General features: G+C 44.6%; 1 protein-coding gene across 8 annotated transcripts in view; it reads right to left on the bottom strand.

Annotated features, from left to right (window-relative positions):
• The window catches only part of MTUS2 (microtubule associated scaffold protein 2), a 737980-nt gene that overhangs the window by 647473 nt on the left and 71861 nt on the right, over nt 1–18646 (bottom strand). For 2 of the 8 annotated variants that reach the window (XM_068267015.1, XM_068267013.1), the window contains exon 2: nt 7227–7332. The exons of 4 other annotated variants lie outside the window; for them this stretch is intronic. The gene's annotated coding sequence lies outside the window, so the exon portion shown is untranslated. Of the gene's footprint in view, nt 1–7226; nt 7333–9742; nt 9805–12953; nt 13027–18646 lie in introns of those variants that run through there. 2 more of the 8 variants (XM_068267012.1, XM_068267014.1) reach the window with 2 other exon arrangements.

Genomic DNA, 18646 nt, shown 5'->3' with positions numbered 1-18646 from the left:
ACAGTGTGCATTTCACAAAGGAACATGAAAGTCCATAGCCTTTCTATTTTATCATTCATACTGCAACAGTGAGTTGCCGTGCAGTGAATTTAAAGTCGTCGGGAGTTAACACTCATGGAAACACACAACAACTCACAACCCCATTCATAAGTTTTTATTCATGCATTTTAATGCATTTCAACTCACTAAATAGTGTGAATGAGCCCTTAAAGGGACTCCAAGCAATGATTAAAAACAAAATCTGAACTTACCTGGGGCTTTCTCCAGCCCACTGTGGGTCGGGAGGTCCCTCGGCGTCCATCTGGCTCCTCTCCCAGTCCCTGCGCAGAAATGGCACCCGGCAACACCGGGACCGAGTGTCGGGCTCCCTCTTCCTGAAAGATGACATTAGTCGTCATCATGTCGGCCGCCTCATCACCATCATCAGGCCAGACGGCGTGATGACGACTAACGTCATCTTTCAGGAAGAGGGAGCCCGACACTCGGTCCCGGTGTCGCCGGGTGTCATTTCTGCGCAGGGACCAGGAGAGGAGCCAGAAGGATGCCGAGGGACCTCACGACCTACCGTAGGCTGGAGAAAGCCCCAGGTAAATTTCAGATTTTGTTTTTGATCACTGCTCGTAGTCCCTTTAAGCTCCCCATGCAAACATCAACATTGATCACCCAACAGCCAGCCATCGTGACCCCCAAAAATGTGAAGCTGGAGCCTCCACTGGTGAAAAGCACAATATAAATGCTCCGTGTCTCGTCTTGTCATTCACATGACAATAATACCTCAATCTATGTTCAGATTAGTTTTTTTTTCAAATTGCCAGGACATTGACATTGGATGTTTTTAATTTTGATTTCAATTCCCTTCAGTGTATTTTCAGATTGAAAATGAAGGGATCATCCCTGATGGAAATGTTTTAACTCAAAATAATACAATAGGCCCAATTCAATTCACTTTTTTCTCCTAAGCTTTCTACAAGGTGATATTTTAACATCTGATCAATAAAATATCTTTTAAGCCAGCAGCAAACTACAAAATACTCTAAATAATCTTGACAGTACTTTTTCACCTACTTTTGGTACATCTTCAATTGCAGAGTACTGAAAAGTCCTAAGAGAAAACTTAGGGGAAGAATTTAACTGGATTGGGCCCATTGTGTTGCTATTTGACTCTTATTGCTTTTGCACAGAAAAAAATGAGTAAATCAAGGAGCTTATGCACAAATAGAGACAAGCTGTGCCACTCAGGGCTGGATTTCTGGAAAGGCCACATAGGCTCGAGCCTTGGGCGGCTGCTGCCCAATGGGGGACATGGAAAAGGAGGTAGTTATACAGGGAACCGAAGACTAAAAAATGAAAATACAGGATGCAAAAAAATGGTGTACAACACATGAAGAAAGGGAGCTAATGTCAAAGGGCCCAAAGAGCTTTTATACATGGAAAAGGGGGCTGCACATGGAATGGGAGGGGGGCTGATGTACATTAAAGGGAAGCAACAAGAAAGTTGGGCTGGGGGCAGAAAAAGTATAAATCTGGCCTTGGTGCGACTGGTTGCTACAATGGATGACAGGCCTGTTTCTAGGTACAGGCCTTTCAGGCAATGGTCGGGGGTGCCCACTATTGTACATGTTGCAATACTACACCCTCTACCACTACACCCTCTGCCGGCCACAGGGCGACTGCAGGGGGCTGGTAGAAGCTCCAGGTAAGTGAAACTGGCTTTTTCAATGTGACTTACGGTTTCATTCAAAGACAGCAATTATTAAACTGTACTGCATGACGTATTTTCTGTTTTGTTTTTTGTGGTCATACCATGTAGGTTTTACTGTTTCTGGTTATGTCTAATCATTACAGGTGTTGCTATGGAAACAGCACTTTCAATATTTGTGGTTGGTAAATTACATCTTGGATGCTGTAAATGGCTTATTTAGCCCATTCATTAAATTCTGTTTACCTCACTCACCGCAGGACTGTAACCACAGGCTTAGAGCTGCCACTAATTTATCTCCCACCCTGCAGAACCTGCAGCTGTAATCGCTCCACATAGCAGCCCTGCCAGCCCTCTAATTTACCTCAAGCATTAAGCAAATAATGCTGCCTAGACACGAAAATACTGCTTGTGTCACAGAAAGTGGTAACTTCGTGAATGAACCCCGTAGGAATAATACAACAAAAAGACCAGTTCATGAGCATGGTAACACCAATCTTTCATCAATGCTGCTAAAAGGTCCTCAACCCGGGTGACACATTTATCACAACATTTGTTAAAATAGAAATGTCCAATAGGTTCCCAGGGCCAACCATGTCCACCACATGCAATGTAAAATGTATTCCAACCGTTTTTTTTTAAATTCCTGTTAAAACAAAAAGTATAGGCTCCTTCCTCCATAGCCCTACCCAACCAACACACAAAACCATCAAGGATCACAACAACAAAAAAACCTGCTGAGTACTTCATCCTCAATCCCTATCCTTGAAGTTTAACCAGCCCAAGTAGCTTTTAAAGCGGTATCGTTACCATAAAAATCAAATTTAAACAGCAACTGGTCTGAGTGTATTAAGTGATAAAGATGCTAATCCTGCATTCAAAACTTTCAAAACGTTTTCTGCTGTTATGATTTGGAGTTATCATATACCTTAGGAACACTGGCCCTTTAGTAGTCGGTGCCAAAGAATTGCATGCTGGGGGTTCTTTTTATCTATAATATATTCCTCCTCTTCCCTTTATTTCCCTGCCTGCTGCTTATCTGAAACCTGATCCCCTAATCACTTGTGTTTACAAGCAAAGCTGAGGTGACTCAGCGATTGGAGGAGACAAGAAAAAAAGTAAAGGGCAGAAATGACATCACGAGTTAGCCTTTACTGTGGGCAAAAGACATGGCCCCCACCAGGAACAGAATTCTCGTCATTTACTATATAACATTCACTGAAATCAAAACGTGGACAGTACAATACATGTGTTATGTAAGTAGATCAAGTATTTATCTACTTATATATGTGTTTTTTTCCCTGGAATAGTATGGCTGATCCTACTGCTTTAAGGTTGGGTGGTGCCTTTAAGAAAGGGAAGAATGACCCTCCTTCCTCACCACCTCGCACACACTGGACCAGACCCAATCTGAACCAATGGGTTTAAGTGTTTAAAGCCCTTCATTTAGACAGTACATCACACTGGTACGGCTGCTGTTCTCTCAGCTCCCACACAGAGAAATTATGACCTTTTGAACTTTTCACATCACTGTCCTGATCGGTTTCCTCCCATCCCCTCTATTATGCTGCTGTGTCCCTCCAAAAGCATGCAAACTGGAGGGGGAGAGTTGCACAATGGAGCAGACCAGGAGGAAGCCAAGGGACTTGTAAGGCTACAGGGGACCGAAAAGCCCCAGATAAGTATAATACAACTTTTTCCCTCCCCTTTCAGGTTGACTTTAACCCTTTTGAGACCGGATGGCTCTAGCCCCTTAAGGACCAGAGTCATCCTTTCCCTATTTTGCCCTGTGATCTCTGTGATTGCCTCACAGTAATCACAGAGTCAGGGGCCAATGAAATTAGTTCCTGACCGAGATGTGGAGCTCTGCTGTCAGGGTGACACTTAAAGTAATGCTTCTAATCTGCATATTAATTCGGCAGTCCATTGCTCTAGATCCTCTAATGATACACAGTTTTTAAACATAAGTAAACAAAAGAGGGAAACCAAGAGCCCCTGATGGTGTAGTATGTTACAAAATATTCACAATCAGGTATTAGTCGAGATATTATACTCACAAACAAGGGTTACCACTCAAGGAAGCCACTAACATAGCAGGTGGGGAGCTTTGACTGACCTCACTAAGGTTTAAGAAGTCACTCTCTGTAGATAGGAAAGGCCCCTCCACCAAGGGTGGACAATCATAATACAGTAGGCTCGTACTGAGGTGCCAAAAGAATAAAAACAACTTTTTTGCTAAAAATTATATAAAATGGGAGGTAGAGGTGCCCCTGACTGAAATATGTTGGTTTCAGTTCACATACAAAAAAAACACCTTAATTTGACCACTTCATAGTGCAACACGTTTCACAGGTGTAATCCTGCTTCATCAGGCACTTAAAAGAGCAAATAGATCTCTTTAAAGCCAAGTGTCTCTACCTCCCATTTTACATACTATTTAGCAACAGATGTTTTTATTCTTTCTGCGCCTCTGTACAAGTCTACTGTGTTTAAACAGAAGTAAACTCTTATGAATTTTTGCGATAGAATGCGCTTCATTTATAGCTCAGATTTATGAGAGGTTTACTTAAAACACAGGATTTTAAACACTACATTCTCCATGTGACTGTCAGGCAATGAAAGGATAGAGACGAAGCACTTAGCGCACTGACAAATACGCTTATCACTATGCATATTCTCATCATCTTTCTTGTTTATTACTTGGCATTAGTGCAGTATATTGCTCTATTTTTGAGCACACCACGCAGGCAGGGATGCTTTTGTTCCATTAACACACAATTTATGAAGAGTGGATGATTTGTTGTGATGGAGTCTTCACAGCCCTATCGATTTATCTACCTTCAGGGCTACAAATTAATTAAGTCAGCATTATTAGCACTGTTGGTGAAACCGCACGATATTAGCATATCACACCATCACCATTTCTCACACGAATGGCGGGCTCCCCCGCTACGGGCTGCCTCACATCAGAAATAATACCGATTCGCCAGGTAACTGCGTCACTTTATCTGGCTCTGTGATCTGTGGGAGGAAATCCACATGTGAGGAAACTGGCAGGCTGTCTCCTGTATTCAGAACACTGAAAATGATAAAGAGACAAGGAAGGTATTCATGAGAGGAATTTCTCAGAGGAAGGCGAGAGGAAGGAGGAATTATGGGAATCCTACTGGTAGGATTATTGTAATGCTTTGAATATAGCGCTACCAGATATTGACCCGCAGTGGCTGCAGTGCAGAATGCCGCAGCCTACCGCCATGAATAACCCTACGGAAGAATTAATTTCTTTCCCTCCAGTATTGCTGTAACTTAAAGAGGAACTCCAGGGCCATATAGAATAATGCATTAAATTATTCAGGATATGTAATTTTATGGTAATTATCCTGGATTTGGCATCAGAAACAGTTCCTATAGCTATATATTGCCGTATGCAAACCCGCCCTTACCAGTGATGCTTAGTCTAGGCTGTTTATTACACAGAACTTCTTCTCTCAGTGCAATCTGGGAGAGCAGGGGCCCTATGCAATTACCAAACTCGCCAGCGCTAAGTGCTGGCGAGTTCTTAAATTAGGCGTCAGCAAGGTCGCCTAATGCAATTGCATTTAACACCCCCCAGGGCGGAAAAGAACTCGCTTGGGCGATATAATCGCCCAGCAAGTTCCTTTCCCCCTATGCAATTGCATTTTGCACCCCCCGGGAAGCGATGCTTCCCGCCAAACATAGGTGCTAACTTTTCACCTGCTCTGAGCAGGCGAAAAGACCTATCGCCGGTGTCTGCGGGCTGTTTTTGGCATCTGGGAGCCTCCTTTACTAAGGAAACCCCAGATGCCAGGGATTTAAATAGGTAAAGGAGTCAGTTTTGACGCCTTACCTATTTAAAATGTAACAAAAAAACATACCTCCATCGTTCCGGCTCGCCGCATGTCCCACGCCGCTCCTCCGCTCATCTCTGTCTCTGTGAGTATTCTTGGAGCCCGGCAGAGAATCTTTGAGTCTCCCGCCGGGGCTCCCCATTCATCCACTAGGTGGCCCAATGAGAGTCATCCTGATTCTCATTGGTCCAATTAGAATCAGGATGATTCTCATTGGGCCACCTAGTGGAGGAATGGGGAGCCCCGGCGGGAGACTCAAAGATGCTTTGCCGGGCTCCAATACTCACAGAGACAGAGATGAGCGGAGGAGCGGCGTGGGACATGCGGCGAGCCGGAACGATGGAGGTATGTTTTTTTCAGAATTTCCCAGCAGCGACGAGCGGCAGGAGGCGACGGGCGGCGGGTAAGAGCCTTGCGACGATGCGCGCATCTCCCGGGGAGCGAGGCTGCAGTGGTGTGGTGCTGAAGGACAGCTCCCCAGCACTAATGCCTCGCTCCACATCGCTGGCCACACAGGAGCATCGCTCAGCGAATACCTAGTATTCGCCTGAGTTATGCTCCTTTACGCAAGGACATCGCTCAGGTGAAACTGGCAATTGAATTTGCCGGTAAATCCTGAGCGATGTGAGGAGATAAGAAGCTCGCATGTTTTCAGCTTCTTATCTCCTCGAATTGCATATGGCCCCAAGTGTTGTTTCTATTCAGTTCAAAACACACAACAGACATTCCGCAGACATTCAGATATACTGCGCCAACCGCATAAAAAGTCCAGTGTAAGTACTAGATAGTGGGTTTGCACGTAGATAAGATTCCAGGATAAAATACAGTCTATAAAAAGGTACCAGTGCACACTCCACAGTGATCAACATCTGAAAAGAAAGCACAAAGCTCCCATAGCGTAAAACTGTAATTGTAAAATGGTCAGCAGCACACAGTGACCATCACATCAGAATCCTCAATCAATCAGACAGGGGCTCACCAGATAGTTGCCACCTCATACACCAGGTGGATCTAGCACTAGGGCTGTCATCCAGCCAGTAAGGATAACCCAGGAATGATTCTACAGATAAAGGCTTTATTCCAGCAAGCATCCACAAGGATACATAAGAGAGAAACTGCACAGTACATTAGATCTCTGGGGCACTGTAAGTTTAAACACTGCGGCGTCTCGCCAGTGAACTTTCGATCGTGCAGCTTGTATGCTTCTGAGAAAGTTCACAGACGGGACGCCGCAGTGTTCAAGCTTACAGTGCCCCAGAGATCTAACGTACTGTGCAGACCTTTTTACAGTTACAGTTTTACGCTATGGGAGCTTTGTGTTTTCTTTTCAGATATTGATCACTATGGAGTGCGCACTGGTTCCTTTTATAGACTGAAAACATTCCACAGAGACCACCTGCCAGCAGTAAAGCTGTATTTACCATAAGGCAGTGTAGGCACATGCCTACATGCGTCTGATGATGGAAAGGCAGCTCACCCCTCTCATCTAGTGCCTCCCTCCTTCCCCATACAAGTACCAAGCTGAGCATAAGTGAGAAGTTACTCTCCTGGCTCTTGGCATTCCACTGATGAGATCTCCCTTTAGTCAGGGGCACCTCTAGCTACTTAATACTGAGGGTACCTCTAGCTACCTAATGCTAAGGGGCACCTGTATCTACCTGTAGTGCAGTTCAGTGGGGGTTTGTAGGTTCATTGAGGGCACCAGGACTTCTGTGCCTATAGGCTCCTGTGATGTGAATCCGGGCCTGATAGAGATGTCACCACCTGTGTTAAATTTCAGAATGTAAATCAGGGTGAGCAAAGATTATACAATGGGCGAACACTTACTAAATTATTTCTAAAGTAATATTGTAAAAAAAAATGGCAAATGTATTAATCAGGTTATATTCAGTAAAGTTCCTCTTTAAATCATGTCAGCTTACAAACACACAGCAGCATGGTGGCAAGCTTAAAACTCAATAGCTGAGTACAATAGACATGATTTTTCCTAATAATATGGGGAGCATTTCAGTATGCATTAGCTGTTCAGCAGAGCATTCTATTACATGCAGGGGGCGGTGGTGAGCAGGAGACTAGCGGTCAACCAAATAGGGTCTAAAGCATTGTACATACGATAGGTGGTTCTAGATTGTTTGCTGCCTGAGGCTAACTTGTGGGGATGCCCCCCCCCCCCCCCCAAAAAAATGGAATGATCGCACAGCAGCTGACAATTTGCACCACACGTTATAGCTGTGGTGAGTCACCCAAAAAAACACGCTCAGTATAGGTAGGTAGCCAGGTATATGTGCCCACAGTGTTGGTAGCTAGGTACAGTTGCCCCCAGTCTAGGTTAGTCAGGTACAATTGGTCCCAGTATAGATTGGCCAGGCACTCTCTTCACTTCCTGTTTCTGCCTTGTGCTGCCCCCAGACTTTTGCCGCCTGAGAAAGTCGCCTCACTTGGCATAAGGGGCGGACCCGGGCCTGGCCGCGGCCGGTTGCTACTCCCGTAAATCTGGCGTGTGTAGGGTGGGCCTCAATTCACCGTGCTGAGTCGTTTTTCGAGAGTAGTGTTGTTTGAATTGAAGATGCAATTCCAATTATGCCATATGCCATTATTTTGACATCACAATTATTGAGCATCTATATGTAGCTTTCGGATACTATTAAAGGACAACTGAACTGGGAGGGATATAAAGGCTGCCATATTCATGTATTTCTGAAGTGTTCCTAAGACGAACTATGCTGCCGGTTTTATACTTACCTGGGGCTGCCCCCTTGAGGCCACTCGGCCATGAGAGCGAGACTGGGGCATGCATACGCCAGGAAGTGTGACTCTGGCCGTTCAGCAGGGAAGCGGTGCGGGGAGACGGCGAGGGACCGAGCAGCCTCAAGGGGGCTGGAGGAAGCCCCAGGTAAGTATAAAACCTGAGCAGTTCGTCGCAGGTTACTTTTAAACAATTCCAGTTGCCTGGCATCTTGCTGATCATTTGTGCATCAGTAGTGTCTAAACTGCACACCTAAAACAAGCAAGTGGCTAGTCCAGTCATAATTATCTGATCTGCATGCTTATTTAGTGTCTATAGCTAAAAGTGTTAGAGGCAGAGAATCAGAAGAACAGCCAGGGAATCTGCATTGTTTAAAAGGAAATACATATGGCAGCCTCCATATCTCTCTCACTTCAGGTGTCCTGTAATTGGGCCTAAAGTAGGACTGTCTTCTGTAACTACTGAAATGTAATCCCAGCTGACCAATATCCAGTGATACTTCTAGGTTGTGATGCGGCCATCAGGATCATGTGGTGCCAGAACTCACCACTCAAGTCTGTGCGAGATTAACGCATGCATATTCTGATTTTTTTAATTTCACTTATCCCTCTGACAAGGAGTCCTTGCCTTAGGGTTAAATACTGCCTATACTATAAAAATGAACAACCTGTTACTAGAACTGTAAGGTCTACGTAGACCTTACAGTTCTATAACAGGTTGTTCATTTTTATAGTATAGGCAGTATTTAACCCTAAGCAAGACTCCTTGTCAGAGATAAGTGAAATTAAAAAAATCAGAATATGCATGCGTTAATCTCGCACAGACTTGAGTGGTGATTTCTGGCACCACATGATCCTGATGCCGCATCACAACCTAAAGTATCACTGGTATTGTCAGCGGGATTACATTTTCAGTAGTTTACAGAAGACAGGTCCACTTAGGGCCCATTCACACTGCAGCGAATCAAGCAGACATTTACTGGCGATCCATTTGCAATTCGCGGTAAATGCAAATGCAGTGCATGCAGTGCTTTTTTGCGATTTTTGAGCAATCATGAATGCAATGTTAAAAAATGCAAATTGCAAATGCCCAAAAATCGCTAAAATGTACAGTAAAAAAAAAATACACGTTTACCCCCCGCCAAAAAATGAACACCGCTGCAAAATGCTGCAGATAATTGCTAGTGTTCTGCGATCCCCAGTGTGAATGGGCCTTTAAAGTTGGTGGATTTTTTTTGTTTGTTTTTTTAGTAAAGTCAAAACAGTATTAGGGCCAGAATAAGGTTAGCATTTTTTGTGGCTGTGGAGTCAGTACAAAAATCATACGACTCCACCCCCGACTCTGAATCCTCAGTTTATGAAACCAATGACTCCAGGTACCCAAAATGGCTCCGACTCCTCCACTCCGACTCCTTCATCTAATACTTACCAGGGCTGTGGATTTGGTACTAAAATCATCCGACTTCGACGCCTCCGTTTCTGAAACCTCCGACTCCAGTACCTAAAATTGCTCCGACTTCGACTCCGACTCTGCAGCCCTGATTTTTTTTTCCTCTTCCCAAGGTAAGTACCCCCTTGGCCACTATTTTTTCTTACAGGTTTACTCTAAGCTTTGTACACACTTAAGACAACTGTCGTATGGCAGAGATTGGAACACGATCCTTCAGACCACAGTTTGTGACTGATGCTGTGCAGACAGATCCCCAGCCTGCAGACTAACGACTAGTTATGTCACTATGGAAGGAGGTGGAGGGATGATGTGTGGCTCATTACAGCGGCATGCTGTGATTGGGTGAGGTGATCCAGCATACCGTATTGCGGCCGCTGAACACACACTAGAGTCTCGCATAAAGTAGTCCATAGCAACAAACTCAGCCGAGTTTAAACTAAAGTGTGTACAAACACTTAGGGCCCTTTTCCACCTGCAATCGCTAGCGTTCACGCTGAACGCTAGCGATTGCTGAATCGCAAAACCGGCGATTCCCCCGACGTTTGCGGCCGCGATTTTGCTATGCTATGCACTGCATAGCAAAATCGCGGCAATTATCGCTCCGCCGCGCGTTCGCGTTCCCGACAAAAGCGAATCGCGGTAGTGGAAATGACCTACCGCGATTCCTATGCTAAAAAGCAAACCGTAGCGATTGTAAAATCGCTAGCGGTTTGCGGTTTTGCGATTCAGCCAGCGCAAACGCGCTGGTGGAAAAGGGCCCTTAAAGAGGAACTGTAACCGAGGATCAGGGCCGGGCCGAGGCAGAGGCGAGAGAGGCTCCAGCCTCAGGGCGCAGTGTAGGAGGGGGCGCACAACTCACTCAGCTATCATTCCCCTATTGTGTCTGAAGCAGAGAGAAATAAGAAAAGGGAATACATGGCAGTGACTGCAAGCCAGATAACTAGAGATTAAGTTGTTGGGAGGGCTGGGGGCCCTGGGGCGCCTCTTAGTCTAATAGCAATCAGTGTGTGACTGCTGGGGTGGGAGGGATGGAGGGGCGCACTGCAGTGTCTCAGCCTTGGGTGCTGGAGGACCTTGTCCCGGCTCTGCCGAGGATTGAACTTCATCCCAATTAGTAGCGGATACTCCCTTACCCATGAGAAATCTTTACCTCCCCCCCCCCCAGGTACTGACATCACACTGTGGGAGGCTTGTTGTTGCACTGTGGGAAATAACAGCTGTTTCCAGCTGCCAAGCAACTAGTATCTCCTGTCACAGACATCACCTGCCAGCAGGAAAGAATGTAAATCAGGGAGAGGAAAGCTTTTACAATGGGCAAACACTGACTAAATCATTTATAAATAATTATTGCAAAAATTAAGCACTTTTTTGGTTAAGTTATTTTTACTGCAGATACTCTTTAAAGCGATCCCGAGCAGAAGCTTGGAATCAAAATCAAGCACATACCTTAATAGTGGGAAGCCTCAGGATCGTACTGAGGCTTTCCTCTGCGATCTAAACCCACAGGTTGTTGAGCGCGCGCACCCCCCCTCCATATTGGTGCTGCGCAGCTGTTCTTCCTGATGTGGGGCCACACAGTAGCCGCACAAGTCCACCCGCCTGCGGCTCCGGCTTACTGCACATGCGCAGGCAGGCTGGGTTGGCTATTGTGCTGCCCCCGGTTAAGGAAGAAGAGGTGCACGGCCCAGTAAGGATTAGCGCCAATGCATTATCACTAATCTTGTGGGGGCTCAGCGACAGGGGGACAACACTAGTGATGACTGTAATCAACAAATTACGATTTCGCTAAATTTCACGTACATTTTCGCAATTACGCTTATATGTAATTACGATTTGCTAATTCAATTGATTTCATGTAGTCATTCATAATTTCGCATAAAATTTCACAAAATTTCGAGTAATTTCTTGCCGACTTGAACAGTGAATAGCAAAGCCTCCATATATTGACACCAAAAATGCAAGTGAAAAATGGTTTTTAAACTCAGAAAAATGACAGTTGAAAAACCATTTTTCTTTGCATTTTTAAAATCGAGTTTCTCAAAAACTATAAGGTCTTTTTGAAAAATTATTTTTGTGACTCATACCCGCTATTACTGCTTAGCATATGTAGCAAGTTTGGTAGCAATAGCGTGTATGGGGCCTTTGCTATTAACCTCCCTGGCGTTTTGATTATGCGCAACCGCACAGCTGCGCATGGTTTTTTAAACCTTTTTTTTTTTAATCATGTAGCTAGCCTAGCGCTAGCTACATGATACCCCCTCCCTTCCGATTCCCACCCACCCTTCCGATCGCCTCCGGTGCCTATGCCCGTCAGGAAATCCCGTTCTGAATGGGATTACCTTCAGGACTTTCCCCGTCGCCATGGCGACGAACGGAATGACGTCATCGACGTCGTGACGTCATAGGGAGTCCCGATCCACCCCTCAGCGTTGCCTGGCACTGATTGGCCAGGCTGCGCACGGGGTCTGCGGGGAAGGGGGGCCTCTTTCGAGTCGGCAAGCGGCGGATCGGCGGCGAGCGGCAGTGATCGCAGCAAACACGCAGCTAGCAAAGTGCTAGCTGCATGTTTGAAAAAAAAATTGTTCAAATCGGCCCAGCAGGGCCTGAGCGGTGACCTCCGGCGTCTCTGGACGAGCTCAGCTCGTCCCGAACGCTAGGGAGGTTGACCTCTAAAGTCGGCACAATATGATGCGAAATTTCGCAAAAATTACGCAAAATTTGGAAATACTACTGTTACATTCTAAATTAATTACGATTTTCTCAGAAATTTCGCATTGTGATTACGTTGCGTAATTGCGATGCAAAACACAGCAGGGGAGGGAAGCCTCAATAGGATCCTGAGGTTTCCCTCTCTTTAGGTAACTATCTGATGATGTGTACCTAAGCTTTGGCTCAGGTAGTGTTTAATCTCTCTGGCTTGCTCCTTTAATTTCTTCACCCTGCTGTAAGATACTTCTGTATTTCCTCTCTCTAATATTCATAACTCTGCAGGCGAAGCAGCCGGAGGTGTTTAAGAATTAGTGTTTTGAACGATAACACAGAAAGGATGTTAAATGATAAATTGCATTTCATATACCCAGGTTCCCTTTTATCTGGAACGCTTTGTATTATCTGCCTCACACACACAGAATGTGGAATAGAGAAGACTCCTTAATTGTTATTCCTCACAAGATAAAGGTCTCACACACACCGTTCTACGCCATAGACTTTCATTGTGTTTAGTTTGTAACCAATTATCAGGCGCTCTCATTCCCAAGGTAACGCCAGTCCCAACTTCCTCTTTTCCCAGGATCCTCTCTGCAGGCTGCGGTCTATTGTCCAGGCAGCTAGAGTACACTGCAACAGTATGGGCACCGAATATAAATCTCACCCAGGGACTGTAACCTTCACATGAGATCCCCGTAAAGTCCAAATTGAGCTCTGCGGTTATTGTACAGGAATGGCAAGCCACATTGATAGATTTTTAATATCTCCTTGGGGTAGTACTGTTATTGAGGCAGGCAATATATTATTAGTTAAGATTGCGTCCTTTAATGAAAACACAATTGCACTGCCGCTGTACTGCAAAAGCGTCCTTATCATCAATCAATGAGCAGGAGTTCCATCTGCCTGCTGTGGCCACAATGACAGATGCTGGCTTGTAAGCCTCATACACATCTATGAGGCATGCCGCTGGGCGGGGATCGGCATCTGATCCCTTGGGCGACACTGCAGAGCCTAGGCTGTACACATCACTAGCCTATAGGCTAGAGACATATTCTGTTTCCATGCTGGAGAGGTGAGGCGGCACTGGAGTGATGTCACGTGGCAGGATAAGTGGGGAGAACAATGCTCTAGGCCGTCTCTCAGCCAAAGCAATACGCTACGCGGATCTCTGGCCGAGAGAGGTCGGGGGTTCCTGTACACACGCTTAATTTTCAGTGGTTGTTATTAGTTGCCTTGGCCAAGATTTATTTCGCATATGTAGGGAGCTTTATTCACAAACTTCATAAAAGTAGTGTGACAGAACCAAGGTAGATAGAATTGCACAAGTGTTTTCAAAGATTAAAGGTAGCTACACATGTATAGATTTAGGGGCCATTCGACCATCTGATTTGCACCCTCCATGGGGTGCAGGAAGAGGAGTCCAGACACAGTGCCGAGCAGCGTGACAGGTAAAATATTAATGCAAGGGTACTGGGGGGGGGGGGGGGGGGACGCATGTACACTAGAGGGGACAGAGGCAGGGGACGGCAAGGCAGCGTCAAAAGACTGATTGCTGAAAATGTTCATGCTGAAATCGGTAGGGAATCAGCCCGTGGTTTATGGCACCCAACAGATCTCTCTCCGATCAGCTTCGATCACAGAGAGATCTGTCTATTGGTTGATGGGTCACCAAAATCAGTACAAGTATGGGCACCTTAAGTCATTTATACACAAACATTTCAGGTTCGCATGCAAACTGTTTGCAGCTTGGAATCCGCCAATCAGATGCTGCATATAATTACTGTGCAAGCCAGAACAGTTATCATCACATCGACTATTTTTACTAGGGATGTCAGTAAGGTGCTAATAATTCTGACAACAGCAATAGAAAAAGACTTTGCTGAATATGAATCCGAATGGTGCTCATGAACTGCCCTCTGACACCCATCCCCCTCCCTCCCCAAAGTGTGCTGTTCAGCCTTGTGACTGAATGAAAGGGACCGAAATGCTGGTTTTGTATATTATTAGCTGTCTGCAACGTCAAATTCAAAGATAATATTCAACAACGTTAAGTAAAAAAAAAATGTTCAGCACCAATCTATATTTGGCAATTTTCTGCTGAAAGTGAATTTTCCCTTCAAGTATACGCTGTGGCCGTTCAGGTGTGACGTGATGATGCTGTGTAGGCAGTATAAAGTCAGTCACACAGGAACATCTTGTGAGTAAGCTGTCCCAGGCGAGAGAACCTGTCTACTGCAGCTGGGTATCAGGCCTGTGAAATCCCAGCTCGCTATCTTCCTTTTTCTTTGACTGATCCTATCTGAGCGTATAAATACAGGTCCACTGTCCCCGGAGACAAGCTAGTCAGAGGCTCGCAGCCGGGTAGCACGTGTCATGCGTTTCTATGCTCCAAAATCGCTGGCCATTTCTTAAAGAGTAACTGTCAGGCTGCAAAAGCTAATTTAAACCTCTATTCTTCTGTGTTAAACAGTTTAGAAGGAAGCCAAAAAGGCAATACTGAAGTTAAAAATCTCTCTTACTTTGATCCTTGCTGAACAGCAAGGCTGGTTATTCCCAAGCCCCTAAGGAGGCCGCCAGGCCGCATAAAACACTGCAAAGCATTCTGGGGCTGCTTCTTCTCCCCACTCTGCACTACCTTGGGTCCTCCCCCTTCATTTCCCTATCACGCCCTAAGGCTGCTTTCACAGTGGGAAGTTACAGGCTCATGTTACAGCAGCTTGTAACAGCACAGCACTGAAAAAAATCACAGGGCACATGTTCCGTTAGAGTATACTGCATGAGTCCGCTATTGTTCCTAGCCATATGGCTAATTAATATTCACTGCACAGTAGTGTTGTCTATTAGGATCTTTGAATCATCAGGAAGCAGGGCGGATATGACATCACAATTGGCTTCATAGGAGACAGACAAACATGGAACCTGCCATGAGCTGTCAGGAGCATCATTCTCTGCAAATACTATATAAAAATTCTGTGAAATCCAAACGTGGACAGTGAAATGCATATGTAATGTAAGTACAGCCAATATTTAGCTACTGACATATGTGTTTTTTTCTCTAAGACCCTATACCTAACAGCTCCTCTTTAAAGAGGAACTGTAGTGAAAAATAACATAACGGATAACATTTTTACAATTCATTTATAGATTATTTAGTCAGTGTTTGCCTTTGTAAAATCTTTCCTCTCCCTGATTTACATTCTGAAATGTATCCCTGGAGGTGACATCCTTAGTTCTGCCTGCTGATCTGTACAGAATGTTGGTTACTGCGAATTCTGTGCACAGAGGGAGATATTGCTTATCAATTGGAAAAAACATGTCATTTCCCACAATGCAATGAGGTTCACTGACAGCTAACTGTCGGTACCATGGTCATGACATTACACTGTCGGAGGGGTTTCACCACAATATCAGCCATACAGAGCCCCCTGATGATCTATTGAAGAAAAGGTAAAGATTTCTCACAGGAAAGGGGGTATCAGCTACTGATTACGATGAAGTTTAATCCTGGGATAAAGTTCCTCTTTACATGCTTTCTTCCTACAGAGGCCTCTTTTTTATATTCTATCCATTCATTCCCCATGTACAGCAAATGAGAGAAAAATGGAAGGATTTTAGCAATACTATTGCAGGTTTGTAATGTGTTTTACTATGAGTTTACTAAGATTGGCCATACACATATCAATTTTTATAATCGCTTTCTGGCCGACTCGATCACTATGTATGATTCAGCCAGTCTTCTGTTGCCACAAGCTATCTGATTGATTCACTGTAGATGTAATGGGTAGAGGGCTCTGCCTCCGACACAGGAGACCAGGGTTCAAATCTCGGCTCTGCCTGTTCAGTAAGCCAGCATCTGTGCACTGTGATGTGGCTTCCCATCCTGCAATGCACCATCTAGGTGACGTTCACAGTCCTGCAGGTACGGTGCAACGGTGCGCAGCATCCCAACGCACTGCATACAAATTCCTGCGTTAACAGTGAAGCATACTTTTCATTGACTGCTTCACTGTATGTGACACAACACGTAGATAACGTAGGCACTGATTTCCTGATCTGTTGCGTTGCACCTATTGTCAACCTAGCCATAGTGTTGCACTGCATCAAGCAATTCCATCAATGCTTGATGATAAAATCTATTTAAACTGCATTTTCTATGTTGTCTAGTAAACATTCATTATCTAATTGATCAAACCCCCGTCAGATAGGAATCGATCAGCTTTGCATATCAGGCCAAAACAACTTAGCACAAGCCTCTGCAAAGATTTCCTAACAGGACTGTTAAATGAGAGTTGTAGCCTGTTATAATCTCTATGGCAGGGTCTATCCTTATCATTGCAAAAAAATGGAACTATTTTTACATGCGGTACTTTGCATTAAAATTTGCATTGAATGAAAGTCAATAGGAATTTGCATGCGATATGCAAATGTATGCCGCCACAAATCTGTTTTTCCCACGCATGCGAAAATTTTGGAAGAAGTGTGCTTCTCCATTGACTTTCATTGGATGTGTGGTGAACGTGTTGTCGCTCATTTGCAAAAAAGCATGGGAGTGAGTTTTTGCAGGTCCTTTGCTCACTCATCAGTGTTTTTTCTTGTTGTTTCTCATTGATTGCATATACTGTTGTTTGGTTTCTTCTTTTGGCATCTACTGCCTCCTGCTTTTCTAAAGGCTCATACACACGCTCAACAAAAGTCTTTTAAATGCACGATCATCAAACAACAAAGAAGTTGGACAACTTTTGTCAAGTAAAAGACGTGCCAACAACAAGGCGTTATCACTGATAAGAGGTGACCAACGACTGATTAGACGCAGCTCAAGTCAATCCAACAATTGGATTGACTTGAGCTGCGTCTTATACTGAAGCCTATTTCGGGCTGTTGGACGCCTCTTATCAGTGATAACGCCTTGTCGTTGGCACGTCTTTTAGGCCTCGTTTCCACGGACTGTTCATAGGCAGTGAAATGCCTCTCAAACTCTCACAACTGCTCAATGCTGCCTGGTAACTGCTTGTTGCTGCCTGGTAACTGCTCATTGTTGCCTGGTAACTGCTTGCTGAGCACACAGCTCAACAGTTTGTGGAAAAGAGGCCTAACCTGACAAAAGTTGTCCAACTTCCTCAAGCTGTTTGATAATTGTGCATTTAAAAGACTTTTGTTGAGCAGATATATGAGCGTTAAAGTGAACCTGAACTGAAAATAAAAAGTCAAAGTAACCATACACAGGTCATACCTACCTCCTGTGTAGTCTATTTCCTCTCTCCCGCGTCTCATTTGTCCACTATGATCAATGGAATTCTAAATCCTCAATTTTGAAAATGGCCATTATACCATAACAGCTTCCTGGTCAGCACAGTAAACTGTAAAATCACCCACTTAAGCCATTGGGAAACATAGCCATTACCTTGCACATTCAGTTGTAACTGACAGCTGCTGATATATAACTGACAGCAACTGGTGTATTTCAGTTCTGACAAAATACTGTCAGAACTGGAAGGGATCACTGTAAGAAAAAAATGGTGAGCTTCTGAGAGGACAGTGAGGTTAGTATGTAATATTCATTTGCAGCTACGTCATGTGTCTATTTTAAATAATTTTACTAGCTTCAGGTTCCCTCTAAGGCCTCTTTTGTGTGCTCAGCAAGCGGTTGCCAGGCAGCAGTGAGTAGTTACCAAGCAGCAGTGAGCAGTTACTAGGCAGCAGCAAGCAGTTGTGAGCGTTTGAGAGGTTCGTGGAAAAGGGGCCTCATTCCTTTCCCTCTTTCCTCAGCTTCATCCTGCAATTCATTTACACTGATTGCACCATGTTATGCATGCCAGTTTCAGGTTTTGTATGCTCTGATGCACTATAGCACTTTATGCAACGTGTGGATTGTTTTTTCATCACTTCCCCAGGGGGGTTCAGTGTTGAGGTGTATTTTCTGTACATTGCATATTTATCCATCACCGACAAGATGCAAGGCTGTGGAAATCATCCAACTCCATAGGTTTTTTTTAAACCGCCGACTCGAGGTACCCAAAAATTGCTCCAACTTCGACTCCACAGCCCTAGTTTTAATTCATTTTATTGTTATTTATATTGTATAAATAAATATTTTCAATTTACTATACAGAGTAATGCAGTGTTTTAGTACCATCTTTTCTCCCTATGTGCTAATATATGGTTTTTGATCTTTTCTGC

Source organism: Hyperolius riggenbachi, chromosome 2, assembly GCF_040937935.1.
Source record: "Hyperolius riggenbachi isolate aHypRig1 chromosome 2, aHypRig1.pri, whole genome shotgun sequence".
Lineage (NCBI taxonomy): Eukaryota > Metazoa > Chordata > Amphibia > Anura > Hyperoliidae > Hyperolius > Hyperolius riggenbachi.
The sequence above is the reverse complement of the archived record's forward strand: the minus strand, read 5'-3'. Positions and strand labels throughout refer to the sequence as shown.